The sequence below is a fragment of the Ambystoma mexicanum genome, chromosome 4q (genome assembly GCF_040938575.1).
Source record: "Ambystoma mexicanum isolate Mex_15411 chromosome 4q, UKY_AmexF1_1, whole genome shotgun sequence".
Classification (NCBI taxonomy): domain Eukaryota; kingdom Metazoa; phylum Chordata; class Amphibia; order Caudata; family Ambystomatidae; genus Ambystoma; species Ambystoma mexicanum.
This window is the reverse complement of record NC_090928.1, coordinates 538,504,582-538,530,941: the sequence shown is the minus strand read 5'-3', so window position 1 is coordinate 538,530,941 and position 26,360 is coordinate 538,504,582. Positions and strand designations below refer to the sequence as shown.

General features: G+C 46.4%; 1 protein-coding gene across 1 annotated transcript in view; it reads right to left on the bottom strand.

Moving 5' to 3' along the window:
• ECT2L (epithelial cell transforming 2 like) overlaps positions 1-26,360 on the bottom strand; it is a 2,055,529-nt gene that overhangs the window by 962,294 nt on the left and 1,066,875 nt on the right. The window lies entirely within an intron of this gene.

Here is a 26,360-nt window from a genome sequence, read left to right as displayed (position 1 = left end):
AACATTGGCCTGTTTCATTCAGCATGAATGTTGATAGCAGCTCATTTTAGCAATACAACTTAAAAATATTATTCTCAAATACTACATCATAACATACCAGAACATGCTCAGCAAATTACAGGTCCAAATGCTCTCGCAGGCTACTGTTAGAATGTTGACTTTCAGCTGGCCCAATCCTCATCACTTGGTAAGCCATCGAAGTATGCCTGATAACCCAGGAGAACATTATACAGTGGAAAATAAGTGACCGAGTTAAATGTCGACCAGTCTGCCTTTAAATAGAAGTGGAGACAGCTTGTTACAATTTTGTCAGGAAGCTCAGATGCTCCTGCATGTGTTTGGTGTTAGGGGCAACGTAAAGGGTAACCCTAGTCAGTGAGATGCAGCAACAACAGCCGCATGCACAAATAATTAAGGTAGTCTTGCCTTTCCACTTTTCTTAATATGAAAAGCTCTGCATCATGTAATGAAGTAATCCTGTATTCCAGTCCCTCTGTCTGTTGGGTGTAAACTCCTGTTGGAAAACATCTCACTACAAAAGTTATTTGAGACTTGCCCTGTACCCAGATATCCAAATTTGTGTACCCAGATATCCAAATTTGCCTTTATGTGCTCTGGCATCTAAAGGAACCAGATCCGTGGTCAGTTGCTCCAGCAACTCTCCACCCGTCTTTGCTTCAGTTCATAACACAAATCCGGTGACTGACATCCTTTCAGCTTTATCAACCTCCCAGTGCTAATGTTCACTTTTCTGCCCAGCTTGGTAAGGCTTGTGTTTGTGGGGTTCTGAGCAAGCGGGATGTGGGATGGGCTCCAAGGGAAACCTGTGTTCTAATAAACTCCAATCTACTATCATAATTTTTGACATGCACTTTCTCAACTCCTTTAGGAGTCGGATTCTGACCTTTCATCACTTGAGACTTGGCTGTCTCCACTGTACTGATTACACCTGGGAGATTACCAACTCCCAGCCCTGGCACCTATCTTATCTTTACCAGACTGTGGAAGAAGGGTAAGACCTTGGCCCTCATTACGACCCTGGCGGAGTGGGTTTACGCCAGCGGTATTCGCGGCGGACCCGTCCGCCCTACTACGAGTTCCCGTAGCGCCATGGAGCCGTTTTCCGCCTGGTTTTTCCCGGCGGAGAAATCCATGGCGCTACGGGACCTTGTTGTTAATTACGCCACCGTATTTTACGGTGGCGTAATTAACGCCTTCCCCACTCCCATTATACCCTATGGGGCAAAAATGGGAATGGGGAAGGGTAAAATGGGGAATGGGGATTTACCGCCCCGCCAAGGTCGGAATGGGGCGGTAAATCCGCCAACCCCCATGGCGGTATCGGCAGCTTTCCACCGTGCTCCATGGTGCATATTGCACCGCGATCTCCGCCAGGGTCGTAATGAGGGCCCTTCTCTTTTACTCCTTTCGAAAAAAAGACCTTTAGACTCACACAGCCTAAGTGAGTTTGTTCATTTTAAACTTTAATCTGCTATCCTTTCGTTTATCAAGATGGGCTCTGGTTTAATACACCTTTTTTCAAAAAAATGATGTGTTTGATTAATAGATGGTTTAGATTAAGGTATCTTTAGATAATCTACAACAGAAAGGACATGTTATCCATACGAGATTAACCCTAGGTTTAGAAAAATGAAACACTGTTTTGTTTAAATTAAGCTCTACCTGGACAAGTGAAGTGACTTGGGGCAATATGAGTTCTTTTACTATTAAGGTATGAAATCTTTTGCACAAGACTAAATCATTTTCTATATATGTTTTTTGTAGATGCTTATGATTTTGAAACTTAAGCCCCTGATGAAGAGAGAATGTTATCTCGAAACGCGTTGGGCAACTAGAAAAAAATCAATAAATCGGAGAAGACCATCTTTCTCTAAAGAAAACGACTCCTGGAATTTTTCCTCTTTTGGAATCTTTACATATTGGAACTCTGAATCTTAAAGAGATATTAAATTGTATTATTGACTGATTCTTAAAAAATCTCTTTTTTCGTTTAATCCATTTAGGCCATATGCCTGATTGAAAGTGTGCAGGGGACGCAGTTATCCATAATTTGGATTTCTTTTGTTCTATGATTGCAGGTTTTCATACGAGCCTTTTATCGCAAACTCTTCAGTAATTAACTCCTCTGGCACATTTGGGGTACCAATTTGTAAGCCAAATGGTGGTGTATTGTCATCTGAGGGCTCATTGTCTTCATAAATTGAAGTTGGTAAGGGTTTGAAAACCTTTTCCTGCGTAACCATGAGCTTCGACAACTTCAAAGAAATCGTCGACAATGACTTCGAAGTTGGTGTCGATTTTGTCTGAGTCGACTTCGACACTGGCGTCGATGGCGATGGTGTTAGCGAGGCCACTGGAGTTGCCGACTTTTTATGATTCCTTCGAAGGACTGGATTCCTGGCTTCTCAAAGCCCCTGAAGATTACTCGACGAATCGAGATTTTTCTATATGTAGTTGCGGCTTATGCCTCAGACTCGAAGATTTATAAGGTTTTGTCACGTCTCCCAGTGTGCCCATTACTAGGCAACCCACTAGGCAACCCAATAGGCAACCCACTAGGCAACCCACGATCAGCCCACATTTACCTGGCACATTTCTCACTGCACATAGGGGCACAAGGAAACAACCTTCTGTTCAACACTGGAGAAGGATGACTGGTTTTCCAGGTGTTTTCCGACCTTCATTGTCCTGGCAACTCCCGTGGAAAATCTTGTATACCTTACAGCACCGCCGAGGAGAAGAAATTAGCCAAAATATGTAACATTGTAAAAAAGTCAGCTAGGATGGCAGAACATGAAGAAACACTTATATGGAGTAAGTTGCTTACCTGTAACTCCTGTTCTCCAGCATTGGTATCTTTCATGGATTCACATACTTTGAATATTCCTCGCCGATAGCCTGGGAATCCTTGGTTACACACTTCTTACTTTATTATATGAAGAAAAAACACAAGTGTATTGTAGTCTGTCCATGCACTTTTGGGTGCTTTTAGCCCCATTCATTGGGACGTTGAGTATCTACCCTCCCCATCCCCCCGCCCGAGGCATTGCTCATATTGTAACCCGGAATTACTTATTCTGTAGCCTATAAACCTGGGGTATATACCTGGGGTGGAGGGGGGAGGCATGTGAATCCATGAAAGATACCAATGCTGGAGAACAGGAGTTACAGGTAAGCAACTTACTCCTTCTCCAGCATCGGATCTTTCATGGATTCAAATGCTTTGAAAAGTAATACATTGCAGTTCTCTTTACAATATGGTGGTGCAAAGGATGGCTCTTCTGACTATGTCAGGTAGTCGGACACCCGCCCACATGGCCGCTGATGGCCCTGTCACCCTGGTGGAATGGGCGTGTGCAGGTGATGTTAGAGGTTTCTTGGCTTCAGCATGGCATTTTGCTAATGTTGCTATCACAGATGTGACTCATATGGCTATTCCTTATTTAGCAATGGCTTTACCTTTATTTGATAGACCAAAAGCCAAAAACAGTTGCGGTGTGTGTATGAAGGACTTTGTTCTATCTGGATAGAACTTCATGGCTCTCTTTAGGTCTAAAGAGTGTAGAGCTACCTCAGCTTGCGATGACGCTTTTCGAAAGAAAGCGAGTAGCACAATAGTGCAATCTATGTCGAAATCTCTGGGCACTTTAGGGATAAAGCGCAGATTTGTTTTCATGATCACTTTGGGCCTCATTACGACCCTGTCGCTAATGGGTTAACAGCGCCGTAAAAGGCTGAGGCGCCGTTAACCCATTAGCGCTTGATTACGAGGTCCCTTTGCGGGACCCGACCTTAACGGCTGGTCTACACCAGCTGTTAAAGTAGGGACCCGCAAAGGGACCTTGGTGCTAAGTACGGTACCGCAGTTTGCGGTACCGTACTTAGCGCCTTCCCCATTCCCATTGAGCCCTATGGGGCAAAAATGGGAATGGGGAAGGGCCATGGAGGAAGGGGGATTTACCGCCCCGCCAACCTTGTAATTGGGTGGTAATTCCCCCTTTCTCCATGGCGGAGTCGGTAAGTTACCGGCATGGGCCATGGTGCCATTAGCACAATGGTTTTCTGCCTGGGTCGTAATGAGGCCCTTTGTCTTTAGTAAAACTGAGATACGGTTCCTTGATCGACAGTGCTTGCAGCTCTGAAATTCTCCTGAACAAAGTGATGGCCACTAAAAAGGCAACTTTCCAGGAGACGCATTTGATATGTGCTGCAGCCAATGGTTCAAAAGGTGGCTTTGCGAGCCCTGCCAGTACTGTATTAAGGATCTACTGTGGTGGGACTTTTTGACTGGCGGATAGGTTACGAAATAAGCCTTTCATGATGTTTGACAATCCTTTCACATATAGTGGATACAGTCTCTTCTTCTATTGTATCTAGAAATAGTTGCTAGATGTACACGGATAGACGCTTGTGACAAACCCCCGCTTGCCGGGATCAGAAGGTATGGTAGAAGGCAGTGAGGCTGTATCAGTAGGGGGCGCACCATTTGCAAATTGGGTCCATTTGTTCTTGTAGGATTTATTGGTAGAGACTGCTCTAGCTGCCTGCAGGACTTTCCTGCATTCATACCAGTGTTTTAACTGGCCAAATTCTGCAAAGTCAGGAGCCATGCCATGCATTTGAGTGACCCCGGGCCGTGGTGGAATATTTGACCCATTTTCTGCGACAGTAAGTTGGGAGCAGCCGTGAGTAGAATGTGGCAATTCTCCAACATGTGCAGGACATCAGAGTACCATGGTTGTCAAGACCATGCTGGAGCAAGGACGATGATGCAGCAGGGATACATTGTCAGCTAACATCTCTGCAGATTACTGGGATTGGAAGAAAAGCGTATACAAATAGACCCTTCCGCGACAGTGCAAATGCGTATCCCAGTGAATTTGACTATGGATGTCTGCTGGCGAAGGATTTGCATTTCTTGGTCCACTGCGTTGTGAATAGGTCAATGCGGGGTGTGCCCAATTGTCTGAATACTTTAGCCGTCTGTCGCACAGCTCCCACTCATGACATTGCTCGCCTGTTCTGAGAGGTTGTCTGCAATCGTGTTCGGCACCCCCGGTAGCTGAAACGCTTTGAGCTGGACTGGTTCGTGTTTGCCCAGTGCCACAGTTTTTGTGCTTCCCGTGACAGAGTTCTGGATAAGACACCCCCTTGTTTTCTTACATAGTATATAGTGGCCGTGCTGTCTCTCAATACTCTCACTGTGTACCTTTTTATTACTGGTAGAAACAAGTGGACTGCCAGAGCCACTGCTTTCAACTCGAGAATGTTGATGTGTAGGCTCGCTTCTTGCTTTTTCCATTGCCCTTTTACGCACAACTTGCCGACATGTGCACCCCATCCCGCCAGGGACACGTCCATTATCAAGGTCTTTTGATGTGGTGTTTCTTGCAGCGGCATGTCCTTGGATATGTTGTGAGGTCTTTGCCTCAAAAGCAATCACTGAACCAACTGAGGTGTTATCTGCACGTTGTTGTCCCAGGTTCCCTCCACCTGCGACCATCTGTCGGCCACAAACTCTTGCAGTGGTCTCATGTGCAGCCTGCAATTGGGAATTAGGGGTATGCCTGATGACATCATCCCCAGCAATTGCATACACCTCCTGACACAGAGCCACTTGCTTGGTCTGAAGGTGGCTGCTACTTGTGCAATGGTTTCCGTTCTCTCCTGTGATGGGCGAACTAGCGACTCACTGGTGGAAAATGCTTCTCCTAAGAAGACTACATTGCTGGATGGCTGCATGCAGGATTTTTTGTAATTGTGAATCCAAGGCGTGTTTGCATTCATACCATGTGGGTCATTGCTGCTGATGCAGCATGTATGGTTCCCCTCACTAACCAGTCATCTAGGTATGGGTAAATGTGATGACCTTTCCTTCACCGGCGCAAGGCATTTTGTGAAGGTGCTTGGGGCGGACCGGAGGCCAAACAGCAGCACTTCGAAGTGTTAGTGGTTGGTGCCTACTATGAACCTTAAAAACTTCCTGTGAGCTTTGTGAACTGGGACGTGAAAATAAGCATCCTGCCGATCTAACATCCTAGAAAGTCATTTTGTTTTACTTCCTTGCTGACATCTGCTATGGCAAGCATTTTGAACCTTTATTTTGTAATTAATTTGTTTAGGTTCCGTTGCTCGAGAATTGGCCTCCATTTTAAATCTGGCTTTATTACCACAAAGTAGCACGGGTAAACTCACATGCCTCGGTCCCTCTTTGGGACTTTTGTATAGCTCGTTTGATGAGCATTTTTTGTGCCTCGGCTTGAAGGAATTTTAGATGAGATTGTATCTTGAGCTTTGGAGGTACATTTGGTGGTTTTCTGGCAAACCCCAGGACGTTCCCATGTTGAATTATGTCTAGGGCCCATGAGTCTATTGTAATATGTTTTCATTCCTTTAGATGATGTTGGAGGTTACCCCTTCCTGCGCCTTGATGCCTTCATTGTTATATCCACTGTGGGAGTCTTCAACGTGCTTGTTGACGGTGTCGTCATAGGTATTGTAGACTAGGTCTTGATGCTACTTCCATCGGTGCCCGCCGACGTGTGGCATTTATTATATTTGGAGTCATGCTGGTTGTTTTTGTAATCTTCCTCTCTGGAACGAAGACAACAGCCTACGTGTCTGCGTGTTCCTGTACTCCTTGGAATTATATCCTTGGTATGACTTCATGGATCCCTGAGAGTAGTAGGAACTATGTTAATAGGATGTGCCTCTTCTTGTAAAGACCGCTGAGTGACCAGATGCTACATGAAAGGAACGAAAGATACAACTTGCCTGTAGAGAAGTAAACGACTTTGTAAGTGACTCTGTGCGGAAGTCTGTGCAGCGTAACCAACCTTGCCTGCAGAGTACGACTCCATTACTGATTTGCTTAAACACAGTTTCTGCAAGGTCAACCGCCATATTGATACTACGGGTTCAAAGCCTCTTCTCCTTCATGAAGGATGGCTAATGCTTCCTTACGGTTTTCCTCAGGCCAATGCTCCAGGATGGGTGCCATCCTGTTCTAAATCTCCCTGTCATATCGAACCCTGATCACTAGAGCAATGGCCACTTTTATAGTTGTTGCTCTGAAGGCCAATACCTTCTTACCGAGGGCATCCACCTTCCAACCTTTGTTGTCAGGAGGGAGTGTACATTTGGAAACCTGAGTTCTAAGCGTTCCTTCCTGCTGCTGCAGACTCTACTGAGTTTGGGGTAGGCTGTGCTGTAAGGAATTTGGGTGTGGTATCCGGCACCCCAAATTTCTTCTCCAGCCTAACCAGGGCTGGTTCTGAAAGTGCTTTTCATGAGAAGAAGGCCCTCCTCCTAGACAAGATCCAAGATACAAGACATCTGTCTCGTCAATTCGCCCTCCTCTTGGTCATCCTGTGTGGGAAGCATTGATATGATGGAAGTCATTTATAAAGCGACCTGTACACAAGTGTTTCAAGGCGCGACAAGACAAGGAAGGGGAGACAAAGGAAGGAGAATAAACAGCGATGTTACTAGGCCTTGTGTCATACAGATCATGCTAGTGCCAGGTGGAAGGGAGAGGAGAAGTGCCAGGGGGAGCGAAGGGGGAAGTACAATATGTAAAGCTCAAGTAAGTGCTGCAGCGGTGGCCGGCTCGAGTAAGTGCAAGGAGGCAGGGGACTGTAGGGTTGCTGATACAGTCCCCAAGTGCACAGTAAGCCTGGAGGGGCTACTGGTCGTGTAGGAACCTGGTGCCTATTAAGATTCAGAGGATGGTCAGGTAACCAGTTGACGCAGCAGACAAGTAAATCAGCAGGGGAGAGAAAGAGAGAAGGCAGAAGCGAAAAGGAAGGTCTTGAGCAGAACCTGGAAACTTAGGTAGTCCTGCTCATGTTTGAGAGAGGCAGGGAGGCTCTTCCAGAGGGAAGCATCAGCCGAGGTGAGCAATCTATCCCCACTCTCTGCCTGGAGAAGCGTCTGTCAGAAAGTTGGCGGTGGATGAGTGGAGGGCTCGGGAAGGAGAGTGCTTAGGAAGAGAGATTTGGGTGTAGTGTGTCCCCGGCCCCAGAAAGCTTTGTGGACAATGCAGAGGGTCTTCAACTTGACCCTTGCAGCCACCGGGAGCAAGTGAAGAGATTTCAGGTCTGGAGAGATATGATCCCTGGGATGTGTGTTTTTCGGTCAGGCGTAATTTATTTCGCCATGTTTAATCAATTTTAGAACTTGAAATAGGTGACACTGCTTTATGGAGCGTTTCTGTGACTTGTTAGCCAGATAGGGCCAGGAAGACAGCATGTGTGCCCGTTCTCCACCATATTAGAGAATCTTGGCTGTGTCTCCTTTAGCTTTTATTAATTTTATTAATTAACCACAAAAATGCTATCAGATGTATATACACATCTTCCACATTAATATATGTCTGTATGTGGCTTGTTTTATTTTGTGAAACGTAGGACCTATGGCCTATGTAATACAATTACAACCTTTTTATACTAAATGAAAAATTCAGTGTACTGTGTATTACATTCTGTGTGGTGATGTTAATAACCTAGGGAGTGGGACCCAGTATGAGTTAAGACAGGGCCATTAAATTTGTCTTTGAATGGTTCATCCGGGGGACTCCCCAAAGTGTGTTGAGATATGATCCCTGGGCTTGAGGCCAAGGACAAGTCTCAGAGTTCTGTTCTGGATTAGTTGTAGAGGGTGAAGAGTAGAAGCAGGAAGATTTAGAAAAAAGCTTTAGCAGTAGTCCAACCAAGAGAGAACCAGGGTTCTGGAGACAGTGAGCTTCTGGGGGAAAGTGAGAAAAGGAAGAATACCTCTGAGGAGGAGCAGCTGGTAGTGGGACTTCTTAGAGAGGTACGTAATGAGTGGAGAGAAGAAAAGAGTGGAGTTGAAGATGACACCAGGGTTTTTTGCCTCGCAGGAAGAGGGCCCAAGGAGGGCGGCCATAGTGTAAGAGGGAAAGCGGGAGCAGGGGTCCCAATGAGAAGGATCTCAGTTTTACTGGCATTAAGGCAGAGATTGTTGGAGGCGCACCATTCCGGAAAAGCGGATAGACAGCCAGGAAAGAACGAGAGAGGAGGCTAAGGGGAGCCTGGAGGAGGGCCGACTGTCATCTGCATAACACTGAAGTTAGAAGAGAAGGTAGAGATGAGGTGGGCCAGAGGTGCCAAGTAAAGGTTGAAAATCCAGGGTGAGAGGTTAGAGCCCTGGGGAACACCACATGTGGAGAGACAGGCGGGGGAGAAAAAGGACCCAAGTTGGACTTGGGTGGGTCGACCCAGGAGGAAGGAGGACAAACAGGCTAGTGCCCGATCCGTGATGCCCAGCATTGTCACAGAGACGATTAATCAGGATGGCGTGGTTAACTGTGTTGAAAGTAGAGGAATGATCCATAAGGATGAGGACAGCAGGAAGGCTAGAGTCGGGATTAGAGAGCAGGTCTTCACAGGTGTTCAGGAGAGCAGTCTCCGTGCTTCTGGCTGCTCTGAAGCCAGACTGATGGTCATGGTAACAATGAACAGGTTCAGTATGAAGAGTAAACTGGGACATGGCCAGCTTTTCCAGGAGCTTGCCAAGGAAAGGAGTGATAGAGATTGGGCGGTAGTTTCCCAGAAAAGAAGGATCGACAGAAGGCTTAAGGATGGGGTGCACAAGGGAGTGCTTTAGAGGGAGAAAGTTCCAGTGGCAAAAGAGTGATTGCAGAAATCGGCCAAGGCTGGAGCGAGGGTGTCAATGTGGTCCTTGATGGTTCTGGAGGAGCAGGGGAGCACCTGCTTGGACGAAACTGTCATAGATCAGATTTGTCTAGAAACATTGTCAGCAGTGAACACAGGAAAAAAGGAAAAAGGAGGAGGAGGAGGAGATGGAGTAGCAGCCAGAGAGGGGGCGAGAGAGTTAGAGGGAGAGGAAGAGTAGAGAGAGGACAGGATGTCTTGAGTTTTAGTGGTGAAGTGAGAAGTCAGAGCCGTGCAGAGGGCCTCGGAGGGTAAAGGAGGTGGAGCCTGCAGCAGGATTGGCCAGCTCCTTGCACATTTTGAAGAGTTTGGCCGTGTTGTTATAGACTGCAGAGGCGCGAGCCTTGATGTAAGCTGTCTTTTTGGACATGACAAAGTCTGTATTGCTTTTGGAGCAGGCGGCAGGCCAGTTTGGCAGAGGATGCGCCTGATGCCCTCCACATCCTCTCAGCCACCCTGCACTTGCATTTTAGGGTGGCAAGGTCAGAAACAGACCAAGAGTTGCACTTGGCGGTAGGCTTCAAAAGGATCCTCATGATGGGGTCAAGGGCATCAAGAGTGTTAGAGATAGAGAGATGCAGGTTAGAGAGGGCTGTGTCGGTGTGAGTCAGGTGCAGGTGTAGGAGGAGGAAAGAAAGCAGCAGCAAAAGCCTCCACTGACACCTGCTTCATGGGCCGGATGACCGAGAAGGTGAGTGGCAGTGCTGGGGTCGGCTTCACCAGGGGGACAGAGTCAAATGGCAGGAGAGCAGAAAGTGGTCAGTACAAGAGAGAGGACTTGGCCAGGTGGCCTGTAGCTGGTAGTCACAGTAAGAGAGTACAGGAGAGATAGAGAACCTGCAGACCAGGCATTCAAAGGAGGAGTAGGCCTGCATAGGAATGACAGAAGCAGGGAACCACTCCAGAAGGATAAGAGCAACTCCACCTCCTGCACAGTTGGTTCAGGGTTCAGAGAGGATCTTGCAGCCATCAGGGAGGAGTGTGTCAAAACTTGTGACAGAGCTGGCCGTGAACCATGTCTCGGTGAGAGAGAGGACATCCAGATCAAGTTCTTCGACAAGTCGGCAGATGTCAGAAGAGTGTTTGACAGCAGAGTGAGAGTAGCGACGTGGAGCAGATTGCCACATTTGAAAGACTTCCGAGGAGGGGTACAGGCTTGAGGTATGCCCTGCCGAGGTGGTAGAGGGGCCCAAAAGTGGGCAGAGGAGAAAAAAGGAGATGAAAGTAGTCAGAGAGGATGAGGAGAGTGCCAGAGAAGTGGCAGAAGAAGGAGGTGGCAGAGTAGTGTAAGGAACTCATGGTGGCAACAGTAAAGACAGACACAAGTGATCACAGTTCAAGAACAATGAACGCAGCGTGGAAAAACGCCTAACCTAAATCGATGGCAGCAAGCGTCGACCATCAAACAAAAAATAAGGCAGTCCCAGTGGTGTTGTGTCAAATAAAGGGGCCTATGCTAAGAAAAACCTATTGCCAAGTCCTTACCACTAATTATAGAAAGAGCGTGGGATAGGGTTTCCATAAAGAAAAGAAGTGTTCCAAATAATAAGTCAGGATGTGATTGCCAGCAGGGGTCTCCCTTCCCCATGTTTTCAACACAGGAGAAGGTGAGACCTTGGAGCACAGCCCACGCTCGAGCTTTTTCACCACGAGCTGACAGTTACGTTCCAGCCGGCACAGTTCACTTTCGGGCTTTCTCAGCACGAGCCGACAGTTCTGTTCCAGCTGGCACAGTACACTCTCGAGCCTTCTCAGCACGAGCTGACAGTTCCATTCCAGCCATCAGGTTATTCAATGGTAAAGTCTCTTTGCATTAAAAAGTCAATTGCCTTCAAGGCCTGATGTGTCCAACAAGCAAATACAAATAAAAATGTCCTTTCCACAGTTCATGTTCGGTGATGGCTTCGCCCCTTGGTCCCCCTCTTCTGGGCACCAACCCCTCATGTATTGTACTCAACCAATCAAGTGAACAGTTCCTTTCTCAATGAACTCTGGGTGATAGCTTTTCACTCCTGGACACCCTTGACCGTGCTCAGACCCACTTGACAAGGGGGACAATTCACTTCCCCTGGTCTTCCAATACCTGTTAATTCACAAGTCTTAATGTCTTTTTAGACAGTACTTTCAGGCTTAGTTCCCGATTGTCAGCTTCCCACTTCAGGGTTCAAACTCGCCAACTTTTACAACACTCTGCTCATGCGCACATTTCACCAAGCAGGATTAATTTCCCTTTCCTTCTCAATCATCTGTAGGACAAAGACTTTCAAAGGTACATAGGATTTTACAAGACCTCTGTATGACCACATTGACCTCTTTTCACCTCTTCCGAAGGGCTTCTGGTTCCAGTAGTTTCTACCATCAGGGTAATCACCCAGAGTTTCCTGCGTGAGCACCCACGTGGTGCCAGACATCTCTGTTACCAGGTTTCCCCCTCTTTCCTGAATCGTATCTGTAAGTCTTTCAAAGTTCAAAATAGCCGTTGGCTACATTTCGTTCAACACAGTTCGGTTTCTTATCGATTCTCCCATCGACTCTCCGGCCATGATGAACTGTTTGCCTTTCTTTATCCTTGGAGTCAAGGTTGGTACTTCCAAGAGCAGCATCCTTTCCCTGCTTGGTTATCAGCGGAGGAAGGTTTCACGTACCGTATACATCTGCTACAACACACACTGGTTATTGTTTACGGTCTAATGTTTCCTTCTTGATCGGAAAGGGCAAGGTTACTTCTCTCCTTGTCACCCTCTCGGTATTCGCTGTCTTTTGCCTCCTCTTGAAATGCTGTGCCGAGTTAGCTCTCACGTTGTGCGGTCTGCCTTGCTCGTCTTTTGCTCTGGTGCTTCACCTTTTATCCCTGTGGGGAAGGGAAAGAACGGTCAGGTGTGTGTGATTCTGGTCAATTGCCTGACCCTTGTATTGGGACATGTCAGGTAAACGTTTTTTGTGTTAATACGTTGTCTTCTGTGCTGCATGAAAGTGGTTGTGTCGGAAAAGGGGTGGGGGGCAGTATTTTGGAATATTCTACATGGTGGATGGGGAAAAGGTGTTGAAAGATGGGGGATACCGCGTCCAGCCCGTCTGTGTCCCACTCCCAGAGGACCCCCCATCCAGGTGATCCTCCCTCACTGGTCCACCTCCCAGTAACTGGATCCAATAACGATGGCCGTGTTCTGGCCACCTGGATGGCAGATTCCCAGGGACTATATAGGGAGACATCTTCAGGTTTCTCACATACCTTTCCTCCATGCGATGTAGCCACATTTGTTTCCCATGGGAACTGGGAAAGAAAGTCTACAATTCCCTGGTCTTTTCGTTTTCTGTGTTCCACAGTGAAACAATAGGATTGTAGGTCTAGAAACCATTGCATGACTCTAGGGTTGGAGTCTTTGCATTGGCTAATCCACACTAAGTGTGAGTGGTCAATAACAAGTGTGAACTTTCTTCCCAATAGGTAATACCTCAGATGTATAATACCTTACATGATGGCCAGGGCCTCCAATTCCAACAGGTTAATTTTTTTATGTGGGACCATTATGCGACTGGTGAATAATATGGGACGCTCAAATCCATAGCAAACCTGGGACAGGACAGCTCCTAATCCTGTAAGGGAGGCATCTGTCTGTAAGACAAACCCTTAGAGAAGTTGACTACCTTTAGGATTAGATTCTGACACAGCATCTGCTTCAAGGTGTTATAACATATCTCATCCTCGTCATTCCAATGAAGTTAAGTTTATCTGTCATCCAGGCTGTTTTGTCTGAAAAATTGGGGATAAACCTTTGGTAGTATCCTATTAACCTGAGAAAAGCTCTAAGATCTTTTTGTCTTGGCAGTTGGTGCATGTAAGACAGCTTTTAACATCTCATGTTATGGTTGTACATACCCGTTCCCTACGAAGAAGGCAAGATATTTTACGGCTGATTGGGTCAATCTGCACTTCACTAGATTAGCAGTTAGGCCAGCAGTCCTGATGACTTTAATGATGGTATAAAGATGGAAGAGATGATCCTCCCAAGTCTTACTATAAATGATGATATCGTCAATATAAGCCCCACAGAAATCAGAATAGGGTTGTAGGAGTTAATCCATGAGACGTTGGAAAGTGGCTTGCACAATGTGTAGACCGAAAGGTAGGACTTTTTAAATTGGAATAATCCTAGCAGTGTTCAAAACACGGTCTCCTCGTTATCTGGTCCATATCTGGGAACTTGCCAGTACCCCTTGGTTAAATCTAGGGTAGATAGAAAGGTGGCTGCTTCGGGTTTATCAATTAGGTCGTCGATGCGTGGCATTGTATAGGCATCGAAATCCGATATGGCATTAACTTGACGGAAGTCATACAGAATTTCCAGGAACTGTCAGGTTTAGTGACCAGTACGATAGGAGAGGACCATGGACCTGAGGAGGGCTCAATAATGTTAGCTTTCAACATTTTGTTGACTTCCTCGATCACTATCTACTTACGAGCTTCCAGGAGTCGCTATGGTTTTAAGTGTACCACTTTACCGTCAGCTGTTCTAATATAGTGGTATGTACCTTTTACTCTGCCTGGTTTTTCTGAGAATACATCGGGAAATGAAATGAATAAATGTTTTAAGTCCTGTTGGTGTTGAGTAGTTAACTCGGGAGGAATCAAATCAAAGTTATCTATGTCTTCGGGAACCAGACAGGGTAGTACTTTGGCATGGGTGGCTGACCGGTTCGCTTTCCAATCTTTCAAGAGATTTACGTGATATAATTGGATAGTCTGCTTTCTATCCGGTTGGGCTACTCTATAAGTACAGGTTCCCATTCATTCTACTACTTCATAAGGTCTGTGCCACTTGGAGACCAGCTTGTTCTCTGAGGTTGGTAAGAGGACCAGCCCTTTCTATCCTATGGAGAATGATCTTAAATTCACTTTTTTGTCATAAGTGGCCTTTTGCTGACTCCAAGCTTTTTCCATATGGGTACAAACTAAGTCTCGGACTAACTTTGTATGTTCTCGCATTCGGGTGAAAGTTTGCAAGATGGGGATAGGGGCTTCCTCTCGTTCATCCTTTCTTCAATGTTAATTGATTCATCAGCTTCCCCAAAGCCTAAGTTACCTCTTTCTGTTTTATCTGATTCACATTCTTTAAACAAAGAAAATAGAGCTCTTTCCAAAATTCCCAGAGCAATTTTATCTCCCTGACGTACCTCAAAAGGGATTTCGCCACTATTTTTTAAGAGAATCTTCACATTTCACATCTCCCCTAAAGTCGGGATCAATAACCCCTGCTAAGACGTCTATCCCGAACCTCCGTGCTATGCCAGATTTTGGGGCTAAACGAAATGTAGCAACCCTGAGGGGGTATCAAAACCAAGTCTGTAGGAATCATTCATCTTTTTCCCAGGGGGAATGGTAGCTTCCCTACTGCTACATATATCAAATCCTATTGATTCCTTGGTGGTGATGGAAGGGTTAGAGGCTCTCTGACGAAGGTTTTGAAATTGTAGGGTTCCTCAATTAGTTTCAATTCAATCACATCCCATACCTGACACCATATGTAAGGAACTCATGGTAGCAACAGTAAAGACAGACCCTAGTGATCACAGTTCAAGAGTGTTTATTGAACAATGAATGCAGGGTGGAAAAACGCCTAACCGAAATGTAAGGTGGGTGCAAGCGTCGACCATCAAATGAAAAATAAGGCAGGTCTAGTGGCGTTGTATCAAATAAAAGGGCCTATACTAAGAAGAACCTATTGCCAAGTCCTTACCACTAATTATAGAAAGAGTGTGGGATTGGGTCTCCATAAAGAAAAGAAGTGTTCCAAATAATAAGTCAGGATGTGATTGCCAGGGGTCTCCCTTCCCCACATTTTCAGCATGGGACAAGGTGAGACCTTGGAGCACAGCACACGCTCAAACTTTCTCAGCACAAGCTCACAGTTCCGTTCCACCTATAAGGTTCTTCGATATTAAAGTCTCTTTGCATTAAAAAGTCTCTTGCCTACGAGGCCTGATGTATCCAACCAATCAATACAAACAAAAAGTTCCTTTCCACAGTTCACATTGGGTGATGGCTTCACCCCTGGATACCCCGCTTCCGGGCACCGACCTAGCACGTATCGTACTCAACCAATCAATTGAACAGTTCCTTTCTCCATGAACTTTGAGTGATAGCTTTTAAACCCTGGATCTCCCTCGACCGGGATTGGTCCCACTTCACAAGGGGGACAATTCACTTCCCCTGGTCTTCCAATACCCGTTACACTCACAAGTCTTAATGTCTTTTTAGACAGTACTTTCAGGCTTAGTTCCTGATTGTCGGCTTCCCTCTTGAGGGTTCACTCTCGCCAACCTTCAGAACACACTGTTCATGCGCTCATTTCGCCAAGCGGGATTCATTTCCCTTTGCTTCTCAATCATCTATAGGTCAAATACTTTCAACGGTAATGAGGATTTTATAAGACCCCTGTATGACCACTTTGACCTTTTTTCGCCTCTTCACAAGGGCTTCTGGTTCTGATAGTTTCTACCATCGGGTAATCTCCCAGAGTTTCCTGCCTGAGCACCCACGTGGTGCCGACTTCTCTGTTGCTGGTTTTCCCCCATCTTTCCTCAATCTTATCTGTAAGTCTTTCAAAGTTCAAATTAGCCGTTGGCTACTTTTCGTTCAACACAGTTCGGTTTCTTATGTTTCTTATTGATTCTCCCCTCGACTCACCGGCTGTGATGAACTGCTTGCCTTTCTTTATCCATGGAGTCAAGGTTGGTACCATCGAGACCAGCGTCCTTCCCCGGCTTGGTTATCAGCGCAGGAGGCTCTTGCATACCGTAGACATCTGCTGCAACACATGCTGGCTATTGTTCACGGACTTATGTTTCCATCTGCAGAGGTTTCACGGGCCTTCATCGGAAAGGGCAAGGTTACTTCTCTACTTGCCACCCTCTCGTTATTCGCCGTCTTTGGCCTGCTCTTGAACTGCTCTTGAACTGCTGTGCTGCGTTAGCTCTCACGTTGTGCGGTCCGCCTTGCTGGTCTTGTGCTCTGGTGCTCCACCTTCTATCCATGTGGGTAAGGGAAAAGGTTGTCAGTTGTGTGTGATTCTGGTCAATTGCCTGACTTTGCCTGACCCGTTTGTTGGGACATGGCAGGTAAACGGCTCTGGTGTAAGTCCGTTCTCTTCCGTGTTGTGTGAAAGTGTTTGTGTCGGAAAAGGGGTGCAGTGTTTTAGAATATCCTATATGGTAAGATAGGGAAAAGGTGTTGAAAGGAGCGGGATACAGCGTCTCGGCCATCAGTGTCCCACTCCCCAAAGAACCCCCCATCCAGGTGATCCTCCCTCACTGGTCCACCCCCAGGAGCTGGATCCAATAGGGATGGCCGTGTCCTGGCCACCTGGATGGCAGATCCCCAGGGACTATCTAGGGAGACAACTTTAGGTTTCTCACAGTAGCTGGCAACAATGAGGAAGGTGCTAGAGAGGTGGCGGAGGAGACAGAGAGGTGTTGGTCAGAGTAGCAGAAGAAGGAATGAAGTTGATAAAACGCAGGAAACACCTATCAAAAAGGAGGAGATTGGGCCCAGTGCCCTGGACCAAGACAGTGCCATTCAGATAGACATTAATGATGGTCTTAGAGGAGTGGAAGGGGGCCAGGAGGACCTCCCACCAATTGCCACAATTAATGGGAGAAGAAAAAGGTGAGAGAACAGAGACCATATGAGGGGTCCATTGGCCTGGAGACGGAAGGACAGAGGATGTCGGTAAGAGTCTGTCTGAAGGAAGCACTGGTGTAGGTGTCAACGATCACTCTGCTCTGGTGTTATTGGTGATTTCTTTCTTTTAACAGTGACCTTGTCTGCTAACTTAACGGTAACCTTGACCACTGTCTAGCCGTTGAATCTATAGCCATCGAGTCAATTGCTCTCTGTGGGGGAGGAGGTGGCGCTAGAGGAGGTGGTGCTTGCCGAACAGGCAGGCGTTTGTCAAATTGGCCTACCAAAGTTCGCAAGAATGTGAGTACTCGTAAAGAGAGTATCATTTGTGGATGTATTCTGAAGTAGGCTTAGGGCCCAGCAACAATGCTGGGACTGGCAGCAGTGGTGGGACTGGCACCAGTACTGGGACAGGCCCTTGTGGATTTTGACCTCCTTTCAGAAAATTTGAGTCATCAGAATCCAAAAACAAAGAAGAATACCCTTGTTCAAATTCTGAGTCTATGTGGTGCTGTAATATTTGATCTGGCATGAGCTCACAAACTGGCGTTAAAGCTGTCAACCCCTTGACGGGGCAGCCGGTGGTATGTCAACTTGTCTTTGTTTATCCTGCAATTGGTGGTGTGTGATTGCTGCACAGGAATTTTCAAAACTATATCTGGTGCCTTTGCTTGGCTCTTGGGTGTTTTACCCAGCTCAGCTATCGATGAGCTGTCACTCAATGCCTTCAGCATTATATCCGCTGTGGCAGTCTTCAACGTGTTTGTTGACGGTGTCATCAACAGTATCGTAGACTAAGTCTTGAACCCACTTCCATGGGTGCTCGTTGACAAGGTTTTTAACCCACTTCCGTGGGCAGTCGTCAACTGAGTTTTTGATCCGTCTCTGTGGGTTGTCATCGACAATGCCTTTGATTGCCCCACCTGTGGGAGGTCATTGGCGGTGTCTTGTTTCCGCTCGTGGACGTGGTTGATGACAGAGGACCTGTTGACGATATCATGGATTCAGTCAATTACATTTTCGATCCACTTCCGTGGTGCTCGTCGACTGTCTTGTCGTTGAGTGACGCTCTTCGACGTTAGGACCTTCAGTCCGTGGACGATGGTCGACAAGTCTCACGTCATGGGCGGCACTGTCATAGCCATTGGTGAGGTTAGGGTTGTTGACATTGTTCCTTTCAGACACAGTTTTATGGCTTTTCTGAAAATCTGTTTTTTATGGGCTCTCCTCCGACTTAGACCTCTTTTGAGGATGGTAGTCCTACTTGCTAAACTTTTGGAGGATTCTGCTTCAGATGCGGGACACTTGCTCTCATTGAGCCAGAACACTAGCCTTCTCTGTCTGCCTATTGGTGTTTTTGCACTAAAGCCCTGACATATCCCACAGTCACCTGTACTGTGGTTTGTATATAGGCAGTGAATACATTCTTTATGCTAGTCACACTCAAACATTTTTCATGCCACAAGTTACACAAGGTTTAAACAACTTTCAGATCGGCTTTCCATTTTGATCATAAATCTGTAGACTTATCTGATTTCTTGAGGATTTCAATTGAAGGGGTGGGGTTGGCGCTAGATACTCGACGTAGCATTCGATGGGGCTAAATGCACCTAAAAGGACATGGACAGACTACAAAACACTCCTGTTATTTCTTTATATAATAAAGTAAGAAGTGTGTAACCGAGGATTCCCAGCCCGACGATGGGGGAATATTCAAAGCATGTGAATCCATGAAAGAGGCAATGCTGGAGAAATGTATTTCAATGTGGTACATCATCGAGAACCCGACACTTTAGACAGGACTTTGATAGAGGGGATGTGGAGGAGCGGGGACCTACCTACACATATGGTGTGGCTGTCCCAAACTTAACACTTATTGATAAAATGTGCTCAAAACAACTGGTAACATGACAAACTGCTCAATTTCATGCTCCATAGAATCTTGTGTCATGAGCCTGGCAGACAACTTTGTTGTTCCTAGAAATAGCACTAAAAACAGGCTACCTTCCATATGGTACTAGTAGCAAACTGACATTAGCTCCTGCAGGGAAACTTTGTTTATACAAACTGTCAACACTTGGTTATCTAAGATGTGGAACTTGTTTCGTTGTGAAAAGAAGACCTATCTAATAGACTGAGACCTTAAATATTTCTTTGTAGGCTGGAAATGTAATTAGACCAAACCCAAAACAATTACTTAAGACTACTCATGTCCAACTAGACGCAGAGCACTGGGCCTCTAAAGGGAAGAACACCCCTGCAAACTCGTCTACCTCATACTGAGAGAAGGCCATAATCGCAGAGTGGACCCCCAAGGTCTTACTCTTACATTTTGGGTCCCACTTCCTGTGGTCACTGGCTCCACAAGTGCAACAAGTCCCACTGGAACTGGACACATAGGAAAGCTTAGAGAAACCACTTGTATGCTTGGGAGGATTAGTCCCACTACCTTGCCTCAACTCTTGTGATTTCCCCTTCATAAATATGTTGTGGGCCTTCTTGGACATAGTTGTATCAGTACTCTCGCCCTCTTTCTCTCTCTACTTCTTTCCCTCCTCCTGCTTACCTGAAGTAGGCTTGTCATTATGGAACACTATGCGACAGCCACAAGTCAGCAGTAATGGCTAGACTCTTTGGATTGAACTCATTTCAGTCAACCAAATGATGCTTAAGCTGTGGGGACCAAGAGGCAAAAATATGTTCAAGGATGACCAAATTGATCATACCCTCAAAGGTGGTTACTTGATAGCCCTCTACCCAGCCACACAGGGTTTTCAAAGAATCTGCAACAAAGGCCACATATGTCATACATTATTTTCTTTTATGCTCTCTAAGGAGTCTTCCTAAACTGGAGGATAAGTTTTTGCATACGTTTTACAAAGTCTAATCTATCAGCCTTAGACATTTCCGTAATGGCACTGCAGCCAGAATGGGTCAGTCTGCTGATCAACCATGCAATTCTATCAGCATCACTCACTCTTTGTACCCCACACATGCATACTCAAAGGTTACAAGCCAATCAATTATAGCATTCTTATCTTCATACATACTTAGAAGATCTTTTGGAAATCTAGGATATGACAAGAACCCAGACCCATCTCCAGATCCTCTGGAAGAACCTTGCGATGCCTGAATCTTGGCAAGCTCCAGCTGGTGATCCCTGTCTTTCAACTCTGTCAAATTCTGATTTGGCCACATTAAACTCAAGCTCTTTTTCGTTAAGGCTGAGTTTCTCCTTTTTCAAATACAAACATGCCTCTGCCTCTGAGGTGGTTACAGACAGAACTCCATGGGATGTACTTTCTTCCTCCTCATCCTCAACATTAGCCACTGCAGGGCAGCAATTCCATTACTGGTGCTGGGTCCAGCCCCACCTCCACTATCAGGACTATCTGTTAGGATAGGCACAACCATATTCTTTTTTAAATTAAGAGTTTCAAAATTAACTCTGCTTTAGTGCCAGAGACTGTCAAGTCCCTGTCAACACATAACATTTTCAAGTGATCCACTTGGGAGGAACTTAAAGAGGTGAAACGTATTGTTTCCATGATATCTATTATAGTAGGTGACTGCTGCCACAAGGCAGTCAAATATTATAGTGTTCTGTTTAAGTATTAAACAGGCTAAAAAACCGTGGCTAAAAAACGGTGGTGTGGAAGGTTGCCCAGAGCAATTGCCAGTGGTTTAGATTCATTCAAAACCTTCCACCCATCACTTTTGTGGTCAGTTTGTTTCTCCTTGTGAGAGAGGGTATGCCCAGACGTGGGTCCCTTGCTCGCTGCGCCACAGGAAACCAGGCTGCACCTCACTGAGGAGGTCCAACAAGGCCGAAACATGTCTGGGGTTGCTTGGTTTTCTGTGCAGAGGGGACCTGGCCTGGCAGTTCGGGCTGGGCTGCTACCTTCGGTGGCGGCACCTGCTGACTGATTTGCACATGGCTGGTCCCCTTTTGCAATGGCGCAGACGGGCTAAAAAACGGTGGTGTGGAAGGTTGCCCAGAGCAATTGCCAGTGGTTTAGATTCATTCGAAACCTTCCACCCATCACTTTTGATGTCAGTTTGTTTCTCCTTGTGAGAGAGGGTATGCACAGACGTGGGTCCCTTGCTCGCTGCGCCACAGGAAACCAGGCTGCACCTCACTGAGGAGGTCCAACAAGGCCGAAACATGTCTGGGGTTGCTTGGTTTTCTGTGCAGAGGGGACCTGGCCTGGCAGTTCGGGCTGGGCTGCTACCTTCGGTGGCGGCAGCTGCTGACTGATTTGCACATGGCTGGTCCCCTTTTGCAATGGCGTAGACGGGCTAAAAAACGGTGCTGTGGAAGGTTGCCCAGAGCAATTGCCAGTGGTTTAGATTCATTCGAAACCTTCCACCCATCACTTTTGTGGTCAGTAAGTATTATCTGGGCACACCACCAGTGCTCTACACTGTGGTACCCATTACAGATAGTTTTCACAAAACACCCAGAGGTTATGTGGAGAGGATCATCCCACCGCTGTACACCAATTTGTTAGGACTGATTTTCTGTACTCTGGCCTGGTGGACAGATCTATAGAAGGCTAAATTATATTGTGACAGGGACAACTCTGAGCTGTAGCCAAACCAGTTTAGGTAGCAGTGACAGGCGGTCTAGGCTACGTTCTTCAGAGGTGGTGAGCTTGTAAAGGGTCAACAATGAGGTCACACAATGGGAATCACAGATTACACTTAAGACAGGATATATAAAAATACAATCATTATTTGTTGGCCAAAACACTATAGAAAAATGACTACTGGCAAGTAGTTATCACACAACACTAGTAAGAATAGATACATATATACATTCACTTATTAAAAGATTAAAAGGGCATAATATTCAACACAAACTCCTGCAAAGCAAAGGTAAGATTATATTATGCACTTATGGGTCCACAGAGTTTGATCCCTAACTCAAATTGTCCAGCCCCAGGTTGTCTGGGGCCTTTTGCCCAATAGTTCAGGTAAAGTTCTACAGAATCTTTGAAGCAGGACAAAATGCAGGTAGGGTCTCTGGGGTCCAGTGAAGGGTTCTAATTGTCAAAGTAAAGGTTAAACTAGCTAACAGAAGTAGCCCCAACTTTCAGAAGTCTTTTTCAAGCAAGTAATGGCAAAGCCAAAAGTGTTGGAATAAAATGTATTATAAGCCCATTGACTTATAATGGGAGTATAGGGGTAGGTAAGAAGCTCTGTAACTTACCCCCGCACACCGATTCTTCCCCAGACCTTGCAGGACAAAGGAAGAGGATCCAAGGTTGCTTTTCCCGCCGAAAGTCGCAGTTCTCGATTTGCAGGCGTTTCAGGTCTAGGTGATCTTCGGTTGGTATTTTTCACTGTTGCAAGGACTCTCGAATGAAGAATGCAGAAAAACACGATGCAGGATCCCTCTCAGGACTGGACTCGGGACACAACTGCCGCGGTCGGACCTTCCCTCCCATCTCGGGTCCCCTTAGTGCTAGTATGCCAACATTTCGCAGAGGTTAGTCTCGTAGTGCCAGCTGAGGATCGCCAAAAGTTCCAGGTCGAAACTCGGAACAGTGAAGCCGGCAGCATGGTAGCCCAAATTCTGAGCTGGTCAGACACAGGAGGGTCCCGGGACACTTCCGAAAGCTCTTAGTTGCAGGGTACCGAGCAGACGTCAGAAATTGATGTTCGCTCCACTCCAATGGTCGCAGCTCCTTCGCAGGACTTCTAAAGATCTTTGGCAAGACAGGACTCCTCCAGGACAGCAGCAGAAGTTGGTAGCCAGCCTTCCTTCCGACGGGTCTTCGGTTTCTTTGCAGGTCTCACAGCTGGATAGGATTCTTGGCTCCTTCAGGTTTCTCCGGGATCGCTGAGGAATGGTTCCAGGGCTCCTCTATTTAGCCTAAAAGCCAGCTAAGAGCAACTGCCCTCACTAGCTAATGACAGGACTAGCAGACACACACACACACCCCAGCAATGAGCCAATCAGGACCACTGGTTGGAACATTCATGCATACCACTCAGACACACTTAAACCAGTTTGTGGATTGGAACCAGACAGTCCCAGCCAACATCCTGCCAGCAAACACACACAGCTCTCCAGTAGCCTGCCAAAAACCTCTGCTTACCCGGGCACTGGAAGTCCTTATAAAGGCTAAAGAATAAAATGGCAAAAGGACAAGTGAAAAATCTTGTTGTACAGCCATGTTTGACCAGTAGCCACAGTTAGTAGCCAAACGTGGTTAAGCTAAAACAAAGTCCCCAAAAGTGGGAAAAGGTCACTGCTGCCACCAGCTTATCTTTTAGCACACCTATAGTAACCAAAAATCCTCTGAGTGTTGGTCTAGGGCAAAACAAGAATGTACCCCATTGTACTGCAGTGTAAGCTGCATTGTACAATGATAACATTACCACAAGTGATACAAAAGTAACCAAATGTAGTAACACAGTAACACGACTAAGGGAAACAATGTTTCCCAGTACTGACAGCCTGAAGGACCTGTCAGTTTCCTCATAACATATGAGCAAAAGCCAGTGTAGTGAAGCTTAAGGCTTCACTGCACTGCAAAAAGAGCAGGTCAGAATCAAAAATAAAAGCAAAAAGTTTGGGGTTACCATAAAGTTGGAAGGAAAGGTGCAGTCAAGGGAAATCTTTCCTAACGCTCGCCTTATACTTCGGCATTAAAAGGAGCCCACCATAGTCTCTCTACACTGCCAGTTCTGGCTCTTACTGCACCCTCCCTCAGGGTGTTGGCTCTCAGGGTCTCCAACCCAACTGCCTCTTCTTTTTACGGTCTTGTTTTGAACCTGTACCCAGGGATCACTCCCATAACATCTTCTTCGCTTTCATAAGGTGTTCTGACCAGCTACTTTATTTACACAAGCCTTACTTTCACACACGGTGTCCAGACATTTGGTCGACCTAAAACTGGTCGAAAACCAAATGGTTGAATTTTTTTTTTAATTATATATTTATTTTTCGGGTTTTCGTTTTTTTACAAAAATGGGTTTTTAGAAAAAAAAAGGGGGTTGGGGGGGACCCCCCCCCAAAAAAAAAAAAAGGTGAAAATAAAAAAAATAAAAAATTCGACCATTTGGTTTTCGACCAAATTGGTTCGACCATTTGTCTGGTCGACCAATTTCTTTCGACCAAATGTCTGGTAACCTTCACACCCTATGAGAATGGGGTATGTGTATCTCATCTTCACCTATTTTTTCATCTCCTTCTCACCTTTATAACTTCTTGCTCAGATATGTGCCTCTTATGCATACCCGGTGCATACTTCTTTGCTGCCTCCTCCTCGACTACCTTATTCACACCACCTCCTTTGCTTCTATTAAACCCTCCTGCTTAAATTCTCCGCCCACCTTCTCCTGAACTCCTGTCATTGCCTCCACAGACTCTCAACACCTCTTTTACTCCTCTGGCCACATCTTACCTCCTCCTTCTGAGGCACCTCTACACTCAGTGCCACTTTCACTCAACAGCCTCCAAGGCCTGCCTCCCCCCACCCGTTGGGCCATAATCCTCTCTGCTAGCTTCCTGGGCTGTTGTCCTCTCCACCAGGCTCCTGAGCTGTCATCCTCTCTACCAGACTCCCAGGTTGGCGTCCTCTCTACTAGACATCAGGGTCTTCCTCCACCCCCCGTGACTTAATCCTCTCTACCAGCCTCCCTGGAGGTCCTCCTATCCGCAAGCATCTTGGGTCATCTTCCTCACTGGCAGCCTCCTAGCTCATACTCTCCGCCAGTCTCCTGGGTCGTTGTCCTCAGGCAGCCTTCTGGGACCTTCTCTCTACAAGCATTCTGGGTTGTGCTCCTCTCAGCAGGCACCCGGGGTCCTTCTCTGCCAGCCCGTGGTTTCTCCTCCTTTCCGACAGCTCCCTGGATCTTTTTCCTCTCTGCTAGCCTGCTGGGTCTCCCTCTCACCCAGGTCCCTGGGGAATTTCAACTCCCCAGTTCCCTCTGGTCATTCCACAAGCCTCCTGTCTCCTGTTCTAGCTCATACAGCACCCTTTACCAGCCATCACCAAAATGCACAGCTCTCCTCCACAGGCCCATCTATTAGGGCGTCAACCCCACATTTAAGCCTCTCTCAGGCCTAAAGGAACTTAGGTGCGTCTCCCTATACAGAAGGATGGCCTTTGGCTGGTGCACCTCAAGCCCCCAAAAATACAGGTCTGATGTGGGATTTGGAGTTGCTTAATCCCTCTCCGTTTGCCACACCCTGTCCATACCCTGGGAGTGGACTCCCATAGCCTAACTTTAAGTGTATAAATGCGAGACCTTCTGAGGTGACTGGGTGGTTTACGTTCCTAGGTCAAGTTCGACACTTTGAACTGCAGTTTTCTAAAGTGTTTCAGCACCCACGTGCAAAGTGCTGAATATGCAGGCACATTTAACTAGGCAGTGCCAGCCATCCATTATTTCCTTAAAGGGACAGGATCTTCTATGGTGGTAGTGTGAAAAGTCCCTACCTCCCATGTTTGTCATGGGGTGGGCAGCCATTGGATACTAGTGGCTACACCTAAAGTTCTCTTCTTTCCTTCCTCTTGTACTTTTCCCCCTATTTCTTCTGTATTTCCCTCCTGTCTATCCTCTTTTCTCTAATACTGCACGCAATTCGGTGTGACTTGATTCATCTCTTACTTTCTCCACTCATATTTGTAATATCTTCTGAAATTGCAGCTACCAATTGTTTGACATGCGTAAAATCAGACCTGTTCTTTCCATTTCTGCTGCCAAAATCCTAGTATCTGCACTTGTATTAGTCCACCTTTTCTACTATTCCTACTTTTTATGTGGGACCTCCTGTGTATTGTTTGGCCCCACTTCGCCCTATCTACAACTACTCTATCCATTCAGTCTTATCTCTCCCTCCTCACTCCTCCATTTTTGCTGCTTTCCACTCTTTTTCATGTCTTTCCTTTGAATCCAAGCTTCTTTTCCATTTTCTTTGTCTTACATTCAAATGCCTTCATGGCCTC